This window comes from Salvelinus namaycush, unplaced genomic scaffold (genome assembly GCF_016432855.1).
Source record: "Salvelinus namaycush isolate Seneca unplaced genomic scaffold, SaNama_1.0 Scaffold1272, whole genome shotgun sequence".
Taxonomy (NCBI): domain Eukaryota; kingdom Metazoa; phylum Chordata; class Actinopteri; order Salmoniformes; family Salmonidae; genus Salvelinus; species Salvelinus namaycush.
In genome coordinates this window covers 18258-35412 of record NW_024057978.1, presented here as the reverse complement: position 1 = coordinate 35412, position 17155 = coordinate 18258, and the positions used below count along the sequence as shown (strand labels likewise).

Below are 17155 nucleotides of genomic sequence, written 5' to 3'. Positions count from 1 at the left end.
GTTCATTTTCTCATGATCACAACATATATATTGTTGTTGCTGAGAACATGAGATAAACTGTATAATTAGGAGTGGACATATTGATGATAGAGTGACAGAGCCCACGGTGGATCAGTATTACTGAGAACATGAGATAAACTGTATAATTAGGAGAGGACATATTGATGATAGAGTGACAGCATGGCTGACAGAGCCCACGGTGGATCAGTATTACTGAGAACATGAGATAAACTGTATAATTAGGAGTGGACATATTGATGATAGAGTGACAGAGCCCACGGTGGATCAGTATTACTGAGAACATGAGATAAACTGTATAATTAGGAGAGGACATATTGATGATAGAGTGACAGCATGGCTGACAGAGCCCACGGTGGATCAGTATTACTGAGAACATGAGATAAACTGTATAATTAGGAGAGGACATATTGATGATAGAGTGACAGCATGGCTGACAGAGCCCACGGTGGATCAGTATTACTGAGAACATGAGATAAACTGTATAATTAGGAGAGGACATATTGATGATAGAGTGACAGCATGGCTGACAGAGCCCACGGTGGATCAGTATTACTGAGAACATGAGATAAACTGTATAATTAGGAGAGGACATATTGATGATAGAGTGACAGCATGGCTGACAGAGCCCACGGTGGATCAGTATTACTGAGAACATGAGATAAACTGTATAATTAGGAGAGGACATATTGATGATAGAGTGACAGCATGGCTGACAGAGCCCACGGTGGATCAGTATTACTGAGAACATGAGATAAACTGTATAATTAGGAGAGGACATATTGATGATAGAGTGACAGCATGGCTGACAGAGCCCACGGTGGATCAGTATTACTGAGAACATGAGATAAACTGTATAATTAGGAGAGGACATATTGATGATAGAGTGACAGCATGGCTGACAGAGCCCACGGTGGATCAGTATTACTGAGAACATGAGATAAACTGTATAATTAGGAGTGGACATATTGATGATAGAGTGACAGCATGGCTGACAGAGCCCACGGTGGGTCAGTATTACTGAGAACATGAGATAAACTGTATAATTAGGAGTGGACATATTGATGATAGAGTGACAGAGCCCACGGTGGATCAGTATTACTGAGAACATGAGATAAACTGTATAATTAGGAGTGGACATATTGATGATAGAGTGACAGCATGGCTGACAGAGCCCACGGTGGGTCAGTATTACTGAGAACATGAGATAAACTGTATAATTAGGAGTGGACATATTGATGATAGAGTGACAGAGCCCACGGTGGGTCAGTATTACTGAGAACATGAGATAAACTGTATAATTAGGAGAGGACATATTGATGATAGAGTGACAGCATGGCTGACAGAGCCCACGGTGGGTCAGTATTACTGAGAACATGAGATAAACTGTATAATTAGGAGAGGACATATTGATGATAGAGTGACAGAGCCCACGGTGGGTCAGTATTACTGAGAACATGAGATAAACTGTATAATTAGGAGTGGACATATTGATGATAGAGTGACAGAGCCCACGGTGGGTCAGTATTACTGAGAACATGAGATAAACTGTATAATTAGGAGAGGACATATTGATGATAGAGTGACAGAGCCCACGGTGGGTCAGTATTACTGAGAACATGAGATAAACTGTATAATTAGGAGAGGACATATTGATGATAGAGTGACAGAGCCCACGGTGGATCAGTATTACTGAGAACATGAGATAAACTGTATAATTAGGAGAGGACATATTGATGATAGAGTGACAGCATGGCTGACAGAGCCCACGGTGGATCAGTATTACTGAGAACATGAGATAAACTGTATAATTAGGAGTGGACATATTGATGATAGAGTGACAGCATGGCTGTCAGAGCCCACGGTGGATCAGTATTACTGAGAACATGAGATAAACTGTATAATTAGGAGAGGACATATTGATGATAGAGTGACAGCATGGCTGACAGAGCCCACGGTGGATCAGTATTACTGAGAACATGAGATAAACTGTATAATTAGAAGTGGACATATTGATGATAGAGTGACAGCATGGCTGACAGAGCCCACGGTGGATCAGTATTACTGAGAACATGAGATAAACTGTATAATTAGGAGAGGACATATTGATGATAGAGTGACAGCATGGCTGTCAGAGCCCACGGTGGATCAGTGCATATATTTTTATTGATTGCTAAACTAAGGGATGGTACATTTCATGATTACATCATGCTTCATTTGTGTTTGGAGCTCATTGTCAGTTGAGGCAGCTAAACCCTCGTGGGGCATTTAAACCCTGAACTATGTCTGACAGGCAACTCTGTCTCCCAGGCTGTGTGCCACCTCCAAGAACACAGCCATTTGCATGAAACTATGCAGCTAACTTGGCTAGTCTTGTGAGGTAGCTAACCAGCTAGTTAGCTATGTAGTCTTCTTATCTATGTTGGTTGTTAGCTAGCTAGCTAGTTAGCTATGTAGTCTTATCTATGTTGGTTGTTAGCTAGCTAGCTAGTTAGCTATGTAGTCTTCTTATCTATGTTGGTTGTTAGCTAGCTAGCTAGTTAGCTATGTAGTCTTCTTATCTATGTTGGTTGTTAGCTAGCTAGCTAGTTAGCTATGTAGTCTTCTTATCTATGTTGGTTGTTAGCTAGCTAGTTAGCTATGTAGTCTTCTTATCTATGTTGGTTGTTAGCTAGCTAGTTAGCTATGTAGTCTTCTTATCTATGTTGGTTGTTAGCTAGCTAGCTAGTTAGCTATGTAGTCTTCTTATCTATGTTGGTTGTTAGCTAGCTAGCTAGTTAGCTATGTAGTCTTCTTATCTATGTTGGTTGTTAGCTAGCTAGTTAGCTATGTAGTCTTATCTATGTTGGTTGTTAGCTAGCTAGCTAGTTAGCTATGTAGTCTTATCTATGTTGGTTGTTAGCTAGCTAGCTAGTTAGCTATGTAGTCTTCTTATCTATGTTGGTGTTAGCTAGCTAGCTAGTTAGCTATGTAGTCTTCTTATCTATGTTGGTTGTTAGCTAGCTAGCTAGTTAGCTATGTAGTCTTCTTATCTATGTTGGTTGTTAGCTAGCTAGCTAGTTAGCTATGTAGTCTTCTTATCTATGTTGGTTGTTAGCTAGCTAGCTAGTTAGCTATGTAGTCTTCTTATCTATGTTGGTTGTTAGCTAGCTAGCTAGTTAGCTATGTAGTCTTCTTATCTATGTTGGTTGTTAGCTTGCATAACTGATATGTGTATAATTGTAAGGGACACTTCATGATTTATGGATAATATTTAAATGTACAGAGTGGGTGAGCTCCATTCCTGACAGGCTGATCAGATTCAATCAGGATGCTGCCTAGTTGGCTGTTTCATAGGTAAAGCACCATGCAGGAAGACTAGCTGTCAGTGCTTTATAGGCTGATGCATATAATCCAGAGTGGGTGAGCTCTATTCCTGACAGGCTGATCAGATTGAATAGCAGCCTCAGAGGATGCTGCCTTGTAGACTGTTTCATATGTAAGATTCCTAGCAGACAGACTACAGGAAGTATCTTCATTTATCAGCCTCTGAAGAAGTGACATTTTGTTTGGAGTGGACATGGACTGGAGGATCACACAGAACGTCTGGAGGAGCTCGAGAAGGACATGTCTCTCCAGAGCAGGGCATCATTGAAAGGAGTGATAACGGGGGTGGAATTAAGTGTTGAGGAGGATCAGTTGAAATTGAAGCTTCCCAGTGTCTGTGACTTCCGCCGTTTGGTGAGAAGCAGATCTGTTGGAGAGCGTGGGGAAACGGAGAAGACATTGTCTGTGTTACTGAGTTTTGATGTAGTCTCTTTGACCGACAAGCTCAAGTTAGGACGTGTTAGTTATCCTGTGAGAGCTTTTGTTCTGCACATACTCTGGTGTTTTAGGTGCCAAGTTTATGGGCATGTTGCAACAGTGTTTAGGAGGGAGATGCCTAGATATGAGAAGTGCGCAGGAGGCCATAAGACGAAGGAATATGTAGAATCGGTTGAGAGACTTGTGTGTTAGTTGTGGGGGTGATCATGGGGCTGGAGATCGGAGGTGTCTGCTGAGAGAAAGGCAGGTTGAGGTTGCCAGGGTTACAGTAGTACAGAAGGTGTCATATGATGAAGCAGTGAAGAGAGTAGTAGAGGAAGACGGGTACAGGGTGAGAGATCCTGAGAGGATCCCTGTGACTAGGCCGACTGAAATTGTGTTTTATTGTTTTTACACATTTGGAACCAAAGGCCATGTATGTTAGATGTGTTGTTGAACCAAAGGTCACGTATGTTGGATGTGATGTTGAACCACAGGCCATGTATTTTAGATGTGTTGTTGAACCAAAGGTCACGTATGTTGGATGTGTTGTTGAACCACAGGTCATGTATGTTGGATGTGTTGTTGAACCACAGGTCATGTATGTTGGATGTGTTGTTGAACCAAAGGTCATGTATGTTGGATGTGTTGTTGAACCGCAGGCCATGTATGTTGGATGTGTTGTTGATCACTGTGAGTAATTTCATGTTGCTAATAAAGATTTTACTGCAGCAATTCTGTCACTTACTATTTGTTTCTACTGTACATTCTATAAAGTTAAGATGACTCGTTCACTTTTCAATAGTATGTTGCCAAAAATGCACACATTCAAAAATGTGGTTTACAGTAAAATGTAGAGTGGTTTACAGTAAAATGTAGAGTGGTTTACAGTGAAAGGTAACTGAATTATGAAAAACAATGGATTTCATATGGTCTATTGTCTGCACGTAGAACTGAAACATGAAAAGTTATGCAGTTTTTGCAATGCCATCAACGATTAGTATTAGAGAGAGAGAGACAGTTTTTGCAATGCCATCAACTGTTAGTATTAGAGAGAGAGAGAGAGAGAGACAGTTTTTGCAATGCCATCAACTGTTAGTATTTTGAAAGTCGGTACTAAAAGTTGGTACTAAAATATAATATTTCTTGGAACTTTTGAGTCAAGGATATGTTTCTGTACATGTCTGGATTATCTAGTTAATTATAAAAATATATAGTTGTTCCATTGGTTGGCTGTGTGAGATAGAGAGAGAGAGAGAGTCAGAGAGAAAGAGCTAGAGACAGAGAGAGACAAAGAGAGAGGGAATGTGAGAGAGAACAAGCCTGAACCTGAAAAAAAAAAAATGTTGAGCAAATGAAAGTAACTTTCGACGACCAAATGATTCATTCCAGAGTCTGCTTCTGTTGAGAGATAAAAGGTAAGACGACGATTGTTATGTGTATTAATATAGTTGATGATATTGTTATGTGTATTCATATAGTTGATGATATTGTTATGTGTATTCATATAGTTGATGATAGTGTTATGTGTATTCATATAGTTGATGATATTGTTATGTGTATTCATATAGTTGATGATATTGTTATGTGTATTCATATAGTTGATGATATTGTTATGTGTATTCATATAGTTGATGATATTGTTATGTGTATTCATATAGTTGATGATATTGTTATGTGTATTCATATAGTTGATGATATTGTTATGTGTATTCATATAGTTGATGATATTGTTATGTGTATTCATATAGTTGATGATAGTGTTATGTGTATTCATATAGTTGATGATATTGTTATGTGTATTCATATAGTTGATGATATTGTTATGTGTATTCATATAGTTGATGATATTGTTATGTGTATTCATATAGTTGATGATATTGTTATGTGTATTAATATAGTTGATGATATTGTTATGTGTATTCATATAGTTGATGATATTGTTATGTGTATTCATATAGTTGATGATATTGTTATGTGTATTCATATAGTTGATGATATTGTTATGTGTATTCATATAGTTGATGATATTGTTATGTGTATTCATATAGTTGATGATATTGTTATGTGTATTCATATAGTTGATGATATTGTTATGTGTATTCATATAGTTGATGATATTGTTATGTGTATTAATATAGTTGATGATATTGTTATGTGTATTAATATAGTTGATGATATTGTTATGTGTGTTCATATAGTTGATGATATTGTTATGTGTATTCATATAGTTGATGATATTGTTATGTGTATTCATAAGTTGATGATATTGTTATGTGTATTCATATAGTTGATGATATTGTTATGTGTATTCATATAGTTGATGATATTGTTATGTGTATTAATATAGTTGATGATATTGTTATGTGTATTCATATAGTTGATGATATTGTTATGTGTATTCATATAGTTGATGATATTGTTATGTGTATTCATATAGTTGATGATATTGTTATGTGTATTCATATAGTTGATGATATTGTTATGTGTATTCATATAGTTGATGATATTGTTATGTGTATTCATATAGTTGATGATATTGTTATGTGTATTCATATAGTTGATGATATTGTTATGTGTATTCATATAGTTGATGATATTGTTATGTGTATTCATATAGTTGATGATATTGTTATGTGTATTCATATAGTTGATGATATTGTTATGTGTATTCATATAGTTGATGATATTGTTATGTGTATTCATATAGTTGATGATATTGTTATGTGTATTCATATAGTTGATTATGTTGTAATGTGTATTCATATAGTTGATGATATTGTTATGTGTATTAATATAGTTGATGATATTGTTATGTGTATTCATATAGTTGATGATATTGTTATGTGTATTCATATAGTTGGTGATATTGTTATGTGTATTCATATAGTTGATGATAGTGTTATGTGTATTCATATAGTTGATGATATTGTTATGTGTATTCATATAGTTGATGATATTTTTATGTGTATTCATATAGTTGATGATATTGTTATGTGTATTCATATAGTTGATTATGTTGTAATGTGTATTCATATAGTTGATGATATTGTTATGTGTATTAATATAGTTGATGATATTGTTATGTGTATTCATATAGTTGATGATATTGTTATGTGTATTCATATAGTTGGTGATATTGTTATGTGTATTCATATAGTTGATGATAGTGTTATGTGTATTCATATAGTTGATGATATTGTTATGTGTATTCATATAGTTGATGATATTGTTATGTGTATTCATATAGTTGATGATATTGTTATGTGTATTCATATAGTTGATTATGTTGTAATGTGTATTCATATAGTTGATGATATTGTTATGTGTATTAATATAGTTGATGATATTGTTATGTGTATTCATATAGTTGGTGATATTGTTATGTGTATTCATATAGTTGATGATATTGTTATGTGTATTCATATAGTTGATGATATTGTTATGTGTATTCATATAGTTGATGATATTGTTATGTGTATTCATATAGTTGTTGATATTGTTATGTGTATTCATATAATTGATGATATTGTTATGTGTATTCATATAGTTGATGATATTGTTATGTGTATTCATATAGTTGATGATATTGTTATGTGTATTCATATAGTTGATGATATTGTTATTTGTATTCATATAGTTGATGATATTGTTATGTGTGTTCATATAGTTGATGATATTGTTATGTGTATTCATATAGTTGATGATATTGTTATGTGTATTCATATAGTTGATGATATTGTTATGTGTATTCATATAGTTGATTATATTGTTATGTGTATTCATATAGTTGATGATATAGTTGATGATATTGTTATGTGTATTCATATAGTTGATGATATTGTTATGTGTATTCATATAGTTGATGATATTGGTATGTGTATTCATATAGTTGATGATATTGTTATGTGTATTCATATAGTTGATGATATTGTTATGTGTATTCATATAGTTGATGATATTGTTATGTGTATTCATATAGTTGATGATATTGTTATGTGTATTCACATAGTTGATGATATTGTTATGTGTATTAATATAGTTGATGATATAGTTGATGATATTGTTATGTGTATTCATATAGTTGATAATATTGTTATGTGTTTTCATATAGTTGATGATATTATGTGTATTCATATAGTTGATGATATTATGTGTATTCATATAGTTGATGATATTGTTATGTGTATTCATATAGTTGATGATATTGTTATGTGTATTCATATAGTTGATGATATTGTTATGTGTATTCATATAGTTGATGATATTATGTGTATTCATATAGTTGGTGATATTGTTATGTGTATTCATACACTCCTAACAGTAGATAAATTAAATGTATAGTGTAATGTTAGTATAGTGAAGTAAAACACTCCTAACAGTAGATAAATTAAATGTATGGTGTAATGTTAGTATAGTGAAGTAAAACACTCCTAACAGTAGATAAATTAAATGTATGGTGTAATGTTAGTATAGTGAAGTAAAACACTCCTAACAGTCTACTTCTACTGAGACAGGTTGGTGTCAGTTTAATCATACAACATGGAGCTGACTGCCCCGTTGCTCACTACATTGGTGTCAGAAGTGGGCTTTCAGGCCATCAGAACGCCCCGGACGTGTGAGGGGACAGAGTAGTCGAAACATGGGGACTTCCCGTTCGGAGGGGCCAGAGTAGTCGAAACATGGGGACATGTCTTCCCTTCAGAGGGGCCAGAGTAGTCGAAACATGGGGACTTCCCGTTCGATGGGGCCAGAGTAGTCGAAACATGGGGACTTCCCGTTCGGAGGGGACAGAGTAGTCGAAACATGGGGACTTCCCGTTCGATGGGGCCAGAGTAGTCGAAACATGGGGACTTCCCGTTCGGAGGGGCCAGAGTAGTCGAAACATGGGGACTTCCCGTTCGGAGGGGACAGAGTAGTCGAAACATGGGGACTTCCCGTTCGGAGGGGACAGAGTAGTCGAAACATGGGGACTTCCCGTTCGGAGGGGGCAGTGTGAGCCACGTTACAATTCCCAGCAAGGGTTACCCTATTGGTGTGATGTGAAGGTGTTTGACTTACTTGCCAGCAACCCGGATTCTCTTCCCTGCCCTAAATCTGTACTCAGAATTGTACTTGGTGATATGTTGCTGCTGGTGATAGACAACATTTAGAGACAGAATACAGACAGAAGAGTTTACACAAAGTTACCCTTACAATATTATACACAACTAGGTAGAGTGAGCATAGAGCTATAAGAGAATGAACAGTGGATATACAGTACAGTGGATATACAGTTGATATACAGTACAGTTGATATACAGTTGATATACAGTACAGTACAGTGTCTGGTCTACCAGTTCACGGTTGAGCCATTGTTGCTCCTAGACATTTCCGCTTCACTATAACAGCACATACAGTTGACCGGAGCATTTCTAGCAGGACAGGAATGTGGTGAACTGACTTGTTGGAAAGGTGGCATCCTATGACGGTGCCACGTTGAAAGTCACTGAGCTCTTCAGTACGGGTCATTCTACTGCCACTGTTTGTCTACGGAGATTGCATGGCTGTCTGCTTGATTTTATACACCTGTCAGCAACGAGTTTGACTGAAATAGCCAAATCCACAAATGTGAAGGTGTCCACATACCTCTGTATATATAGTGTAGACGCTCTGTCCTGCTACTGGTAGGCCTATAACATTATGTGAACTGACCTGAACAGGTTTAGACTGGTCATCTATGATATGTAGGTTATATACAGTACATTCTCTGTCCTGCTACTGGTAGGACTATAACATTATGTGAACTGACCTGAACAGGTTTAGGCTGGTCATCTATGATATGTAGGTTATATACAGTACATTCTCTGTCCTGCTGCTGGTAGGACTATAACATTATGTGAACTGACCTGAACAGGTGTAGGCTATAGCTGAGGTATAGACCTCGATCTGCATATCACTAACAACCACTACTATACATTATAACCTAGTCTACTTTACATAATATAACATCTGCATATCACTAACAACCCACTACTATACATTATAACCTAGTCTACTTTACATAATATAACATCTACATATCGCTAACAACCCACTACTATACATTATAACCTAGTCTACTTTACATAATATAACATCTACATATCACTAACATCCTGCTATTATACATTATAACCTAGTCTACTTTACATAATATAACATCTACATATCACTAACAACCCACTACTATACATTATAACCTAGTCTACTTTACATAATATAACATCTACATATCACTAACAACCCACTACTATACATTATAACCTAGTCTACTTTACATAATATAACATCTACATATCGCTAACAACCCACTACTATACATTATAACCTAGCCTACTTTACATAATATAACATCTACATATCACTAACAAACCTCTATTATACATTATAACCTAGTCTACTTTACATAATATAACATACCACTAACAACCCACTACTATACATTATAACCTAGTCTACTTTACATAATATAACATCTACATATCACTAACAACCCACTACTATACATTATAACCTAGTCTACTTTACATAATATAACATCTACATATCACTAACAACCCACTATTATACATTATAACCTAATTATGTGAACTGATCTGAACAGGTTTAGGCTGGTCATCTATGATATGTAGGCTATAGCCGAGGTATAGACCTTGATCTGCATATCACTAACAAACTCTACTATACATTATAACCTAGTCTACTTTACATAATATAACATCTACATATCACTAACAACCTCTACTATACATTATAACCTAGTCTACTTTACATAATATAACATCTACATATCACTAACAACCCACTACTATACATTATAACCTAGTCTACTTTACATAATATAACATCTACATATCACTAACAACCCACTATTATACATTATAACCTAGTCTACTTTACATAATATAACATCTACATATCACTAACAACCCACTATTATACATTATAACCTAGTCTACTTTACATAATATAACATCTACATATCACTAACAACCCACTACTATACATTATAACCTAGTCTACTTTACATAATATAACATATCACTAACAACCCACTACTATACATTATAACCTAGTCTACTTTACATAATATAACATCTACATATCACTAACAACCCTCTACTATACATTATAACCTAGTCTACTTTACATAATATAACATCTACATATCACTAACAAACCACTACTATACATTATAACCTAGTCTACTTTACATAATATAAAATCTCTTACTTGATGCAAAAAACCTTTCTGAATGGATCAAAGATTTCCCCCTCAAATCATTCATGTCCGTTTTATCCCTTCTGTCTACATTCTCAGATATGTTTAGAAAATTGAATAAAAATAATTAATAGTAATAATAATAGTAAATATTTTATTTCTCAAAGAGATAATGAATAAATGAGAACAATTGAAATTCAATAATTAGTTGTCACTGTGTTAACCACAACCAACATGCTGGATCTCTGTTTAGGGGTCAGTTCTCTAAAATGAGTCTCTCTGGGGAGAGCGAGGAGGGGGGACCTGCCTCTAAAATGCATCTCTCTGGGGGACATGACACCAAAGCTAAGAGGTAAGATGACAATTTTATGAAGAATTTATTAAGTTAATTTCCAAAATAAATAACTATCTTAAGATGAATGCACTTACTGTAAATCACTCTGGATAAGAGCATCTGCTAAATCAGGGGTTCTCAATCCGGGGTCTGTGGAGGTACTGCAGGGGTTCTCAATCCGGGGTCTGTGGAGGTACTGCAGGGGTTCTCAATCCGGGGTCTGTGGAGGTACTGCAGGGGTTCTCAATCTGGGGTCTGTGGAGGTACTGCAGGGGTTCTCAATCCGGGGTCTGTGGAGGTACTGCAGGGGTTCTCAATCCGGGGTCTGTGGAGGTACTGCAGGGGTTCTCAGTCCGGGGTCTGTGGAGGTACTGCAGGGGTTCTCAATCCGGGGTCTGTGGAGGTACTGCAGGGGTTCCGCGGCACCCTGACTGTACTCGTTGTAATGTTAGATATTTGATAGAATTTTCACGACAAAACCACTTTGCCTACTCTTAATTATTGCCTAATATAATGGAATGCATATTTTTTAAATAAATTCTGATCGTTGTTACAAGCAGAATTTGGACAATATTACCGTTATATCAACACACTCTTCACACCCGTTTAACAACTCTAAAAATCTTTGGCATAGTAGCATCAAGTCCCTTGCCAATAATGTTGCCTACAACGTTGCAACAATGTTCATTTTCATCGAACACATATTACACCATAGATGCCTTCAATTGCCCAATTTATAGCCACGCCCAATTTAGGATTATTTTTTAACAATGTGATGTTGCGCTCCAAAGGGACAACTTGAAATAACATGATGTAGATAATTAAATAATCAAAAGGAAAACGTGTTTATTATACACTCTTAGAAAAGAAGGTTCCTTATAGAACCAAAAAGGCTTCTATCACTTCCTTAATATATGGAACCACTAAAAGTGAAATATATATTTTTGGGTTCAGTGAAGAAGAACCTTTAGAGTTCTGATCAACGAAAGGTTAATGTTTTGAGGATGTGAACCCAGCAGCCCTCCAGTGGTCAGATCAATTCCGCCTGTTATTTTCCAGCGCCCGGCCCAGGATTCAAACCAGCCCCCTTTCAGCCACAGGTCCAACTCCTGCCACAGCTCCAACTCCTTCGCCGCTGGGTGAAAACCTGAGTTAATCTTCAGAAATAAACATGAGTTAATCTGCCAAAATGAAGACAAAGTGCTATGCAGACATACATGGTATCACTTCTTATACACAATTATTATGCAGAAATCATTGTCAAAAGCACAAGACATACTGTTGCATGTAGGTCTATATTATTAATGGATTGATCATTTAGAATTATAAAACATTATTTTTAACTACTACAAAGCAATTACATGTGGCACAGGAACCACTGACTCACTGCATGATTCTATAGTATTATCAAGACACCTGCTGTTAACTCCTTAGGACAGCTCACCAGGTGTCCTAAAAATCTGATCTTGGAGAATAACGACGGAGTTTATTGTTCAATTTGCTTTTTTCTTTACGGTCAGGGACAGTATGAGTGTAGCCAGATCCTTTTCACTCTCTATCCTTGTTTCATTTTGTGTTTCACCGGATTCGTCATCATCATCGAGACGAGGGACAGACGAACGACCAGCTAGCTAGCCAAGCTAGTCGGTACAGCTCGGTAAGTTAGCTAGCTACGAAACCAGCAGCATCCTAGTTACCATAGCTACCACTACATCATCAACGGCTGCCTGCATTTCTTGTGGACCGATTGAGCTCCCCGGTTGTTTTTTCCACCTGTTAAATCCCGTGGAAGGCTTCTCCCTCTCTCGTTGACGGATGCTGGCTACCTCTGTCCAGTTCTCCTCTCTCCACTAGATGGACGGTAGTGTTTAACCCCTCTGTGTCCAAGGACTGAACTTTTGAATATTATTTTCGTGGCGCCTCAAGTAGGCTGGATACATTCCATTTTTAACAACACTTTTTTTCTGATAAGAACTAGTTCATTGCATCCGCCATGAAGCCCAGTTTCATAACATTACCTTGTGTTTCTAGTTGTGAAGTAATTGTCAAAAAACATGCCTTATTTTAGGTCATTTTTCTCCCTGCCAGCTCCTATTAGTTCTATTGAGCACCTTGGCACCAACTCACCTTCTGAACGTTCTATTCCCAGATCATTGTTCTGCATCACAATGGCAGCTTCACTATTGTTATCAATGAGACCTGCCAGCATTAACTGTGAACTCTGACCTCAGTTAACATATTATGAAAAGGGTTACGGCTATTTGGGTTGCTAACTCACTGTTCGCCTGTGTACATGTTCGCATACCGATCAAACGTTAAACATTTTCTGGTCATGGTTAACGATATTTGTTTTCACAAAAAGGTATACAACCTTAACAAAACGCATCTCCCTGTCATCTTTTTCAAGATGCTGCCGATACAGACAATCTTTTTTGCTGGGTAATTTGATATGCATTGAAATCTTCATTCGTAGGCATGTAATTGAGCGAATGCTGCTCAGGTTCACTGAGTTGCAAACCAAATGGACAGGTCTAGCTCATTGATTTTTTAGATTTGACGCAGTTGCTACCTCAGATGATGAGCCTGGCAAGTGTTGCGAATGAGTTGTGTAGTACCCGCAGAAGGCCACAGGGAGGAGCAAGAGAGTTAATACTGTTTTTTGCCTTGAAACCCGAATCCTAATAATCAATCAAATGTATTTATAAGGCACTTTTTACATCAGCAGATGTCACAAAATGCTGTACAGAAACTCTAACCCTTCGTATGACCTATTTTAGTCTTAACCCCTAACCCTAGTTATAAACTATTTCAGCCTGAACCCTAATTCTAGGGTAGGGAGCCTTGAACACTTTTAGAAACTATTTTAGTAATAATATTATGTTAGTAAATACAATTATAGTACTAAATAGCATTTAGCTATTTTTGATTTGTTATTTTATTATTAATTATTATTGCAAGGCAGAACACTTGATAAACAAGCCACATTAGGTTTCATTTTTGTGGTTGGAACTGGGTGACCTAGTAACCTCTATGTGAAAGTCCATCAATTGGTGTGGGATAGATGGGGCAGATCTGAGATCTAAGGAATTAACAAGAAAAATAAACTTTATTCTCAGCTGCCTCACCAATGTCTGTAAGTGAATTAATAACTTTTAATTGCTAAATATTTCCAATAGAAGGCAGCATAAGACCACGAAGTATCAGTTATAGGCTACAAGCAGCAATATGATTGACATAAAATAGCATGCAACCACAGACTACATGTCCCATGTTTTTCTAAAATGGTCACTCATTACTGGAGTTAGCTATATATCTCGTATTAGGGCTGTGTAGCTTTTGGGAGAGCCCAAAAATTGTGAATATAGCAGGTATTGAACCCCGGGTAAATTATCACTTGTCAGAACCTCAACCCTAGTGTACATACATTATTTAAAAAATTATCTTAATATCTGATATTGAGATTTAACAACCTCGGAATAGAAAAGACAAGAGTGTGTCTTCCAGCCTGCCAATAATTTACTTCACGCAACCCTCCCGGTTAGTAAATTTACCTCAACATGCCCCCGGAGAATGCAGAGTGGCAACAAAAGCTTTTTTAGCAGGGCTGAGTTGAGAAGGCAGAGCGGGTCGATGCTGGTTGATGAATTTGACCATGAATGTACTAGGAAAATACGTTTTTCTCGACCAGAGGTGACTGAACTAATGTTCATGCTTATTAATAACCGTTCTATTAATTAAGTATCATTTCAAAACATGAGCATAAATACAGGTAATTATAAACATGATTCATAATTATATTACTTCACAGTAATCTGTTCAATGCTTTTTCAGTCCTTCCTCTTGCGTTAGCAGTGTGGAAAGGGACAGAAAGAAGCAAACAGGAGTTTTTCTGTGAGCGGGAGTGGTGGTGTATCCAGGGAGAAAACTAAACTAATCTTCTGAAATGTCATTTGTGGTCTTATGCTGCCATCTATTGGAATTATGTAGCAACTGCAGTAGTACTGAAGAATGTGTAATTCCTTACTAAAGTAGTAATTACTCAGAATTGCAAAATATAACATTATCTAGTTCATTTTACCACTTACAACCATGAAATAACAATATATTGCATAACAATCAATTCAAGTGACATAAACCAAAAACATCATACATTTAGTTTATTATATATCAAAATATATTTATTTAGATGGGTGACATTATCTGCCAAAGTAAGTGTCCTGTAGACAAAGAAGAGCTCTCCAGTTGGTACCAAAACATTCAAAGGCCATTTTCTCAAAAGTGAGGTTACAAGTTAATCAACGTTCAAAGCAGAATTACTTTCCCTTTGTTCCTCAACTGTAGTGTCTGATATACCATTTTCTAGCTCTGAGTCTCTACTTTTATCCAAATGTGTTTATCCAATGTAAAAAACACAATTTCAAATTTTGCTACATAAGTCACATTTGATTGTGTAAAACCAGTACAGTAAAACAGTACTACTGATTTCTCTGAGAGCGAGGCAGAGATATAACATTTCGCAAAAAAAACATGATTATTTGTCTCTCTGAAATTATTTGTCTGTCATTGAAAAATCCCAGATAGTGAAAAAACACACCAATCTCTTTCATAATTTCTTTAAACAATAAAAGCTAATTTGCGAACATTTCTGAAAATGAATATATAGCGTTTTGGAATGAAGCTCTTCCTATGTTTCCCCATCTGAGCTCAGATTATATGAGAGATGTAATGTTTGTCTCTGTTGTGTTGAAGACCAATCAAGCAGGAGAGACCAGCCTCCCCTGTACCCAGCTGTGTGTCCATGAAGAGTGACCAGTCTATGAATCAACCTATAGTGTTTAGAGAGGGAGACTTTTCTACTGAACAAAGGTAAGAAGAACTCATTGGTCATGGTCAGTGAGATAAACAACACTGTCTCTAGTCATTTCTCCTCTCCCATTTTCCCGTTTATTTTGGTTGTTTTCATAATCCATAGGCTAATCCTTTTTCCCATTTTCATTGTCATTAAACAATATTAAACAAACACAACATTCCCTCCGTGTGTGTGTGTGTGTGTGTGTGTGTGTGTGTGTGTGTGTGAACTCCCTGGATGAGGAGATGTAATCATGCTTTGTCCACAGAAACCAACAGGAGAGATCAGAGTCAGAGATTCTCAGTGGTCAGTCTTCCCAGAGTCATCAAACAGACCTGGCCTCCATATTCAGTGTATGTGGTCCTGTTATGTACATTTGTTTTTGTTTACCTCAAGTAAAGTTGATCTGTCAATCATTCATTAATGTGTTAATGAGAAAGCATTTTGTCTCTTGCTTAACTTATTTACTTGATTTATTTCAGTTGCTTGAAGAGAAAATTATGACATTTGTGAAGAACGAGCTGAAGATGTTCAAGAGGATTCTGAGTTTTGAACTCCCAGAAGGCTTTGAGAGTCAGAAGCAGGATAAGGAAGTGGTGGACGCTGAAGATGAGAAGCAGGAGAGCAGTGCCAGAGAGGGGGCTCTGAAGATCACACTGAACGTCCTGAGGAAAATGAACCAGAAGGAGCTTGCTGACACACTGGAGAAAAGTAAGATCTGTCTGCCTCATGTTGAATGATGTTTTATAACATTTAAAAGCTGTAGCTAAAGTACAGCTAAAGTAGCTGAGTAACTCAATGATATTGTAGCAGCCTTAATAACACAACACATAGTGACCTCATCAAGTAGCAGCAGGGATGTGTTGTGTAGATTAAGAGATAGAGAGAGAGACAACATTAATAATACCATCAATAATACCAATAATAAT

General features: G+C 36.5%; 1 long non-coding RNA gene across 1 annotated transcript; it reads left to right on the top strand.

Annotated features, from left to right (window-relative positions):
- The first annotated feature begins 11361 nt into the window (after window positions 1-11361).
- On the top strand, window positions 11362-16540 carry LOC120036265. Its single transcript, XR_005474443.1, has 3 exons — window positions 11362-11395; window positions 16127-16243; window positions 16495-16540. It is a non-coding gene; the product is annotated as an uncharacterized LOC120036265 (long non-coding RNA).
- Window positions 16541-17155: the final 615 nt, after the last annotated feature.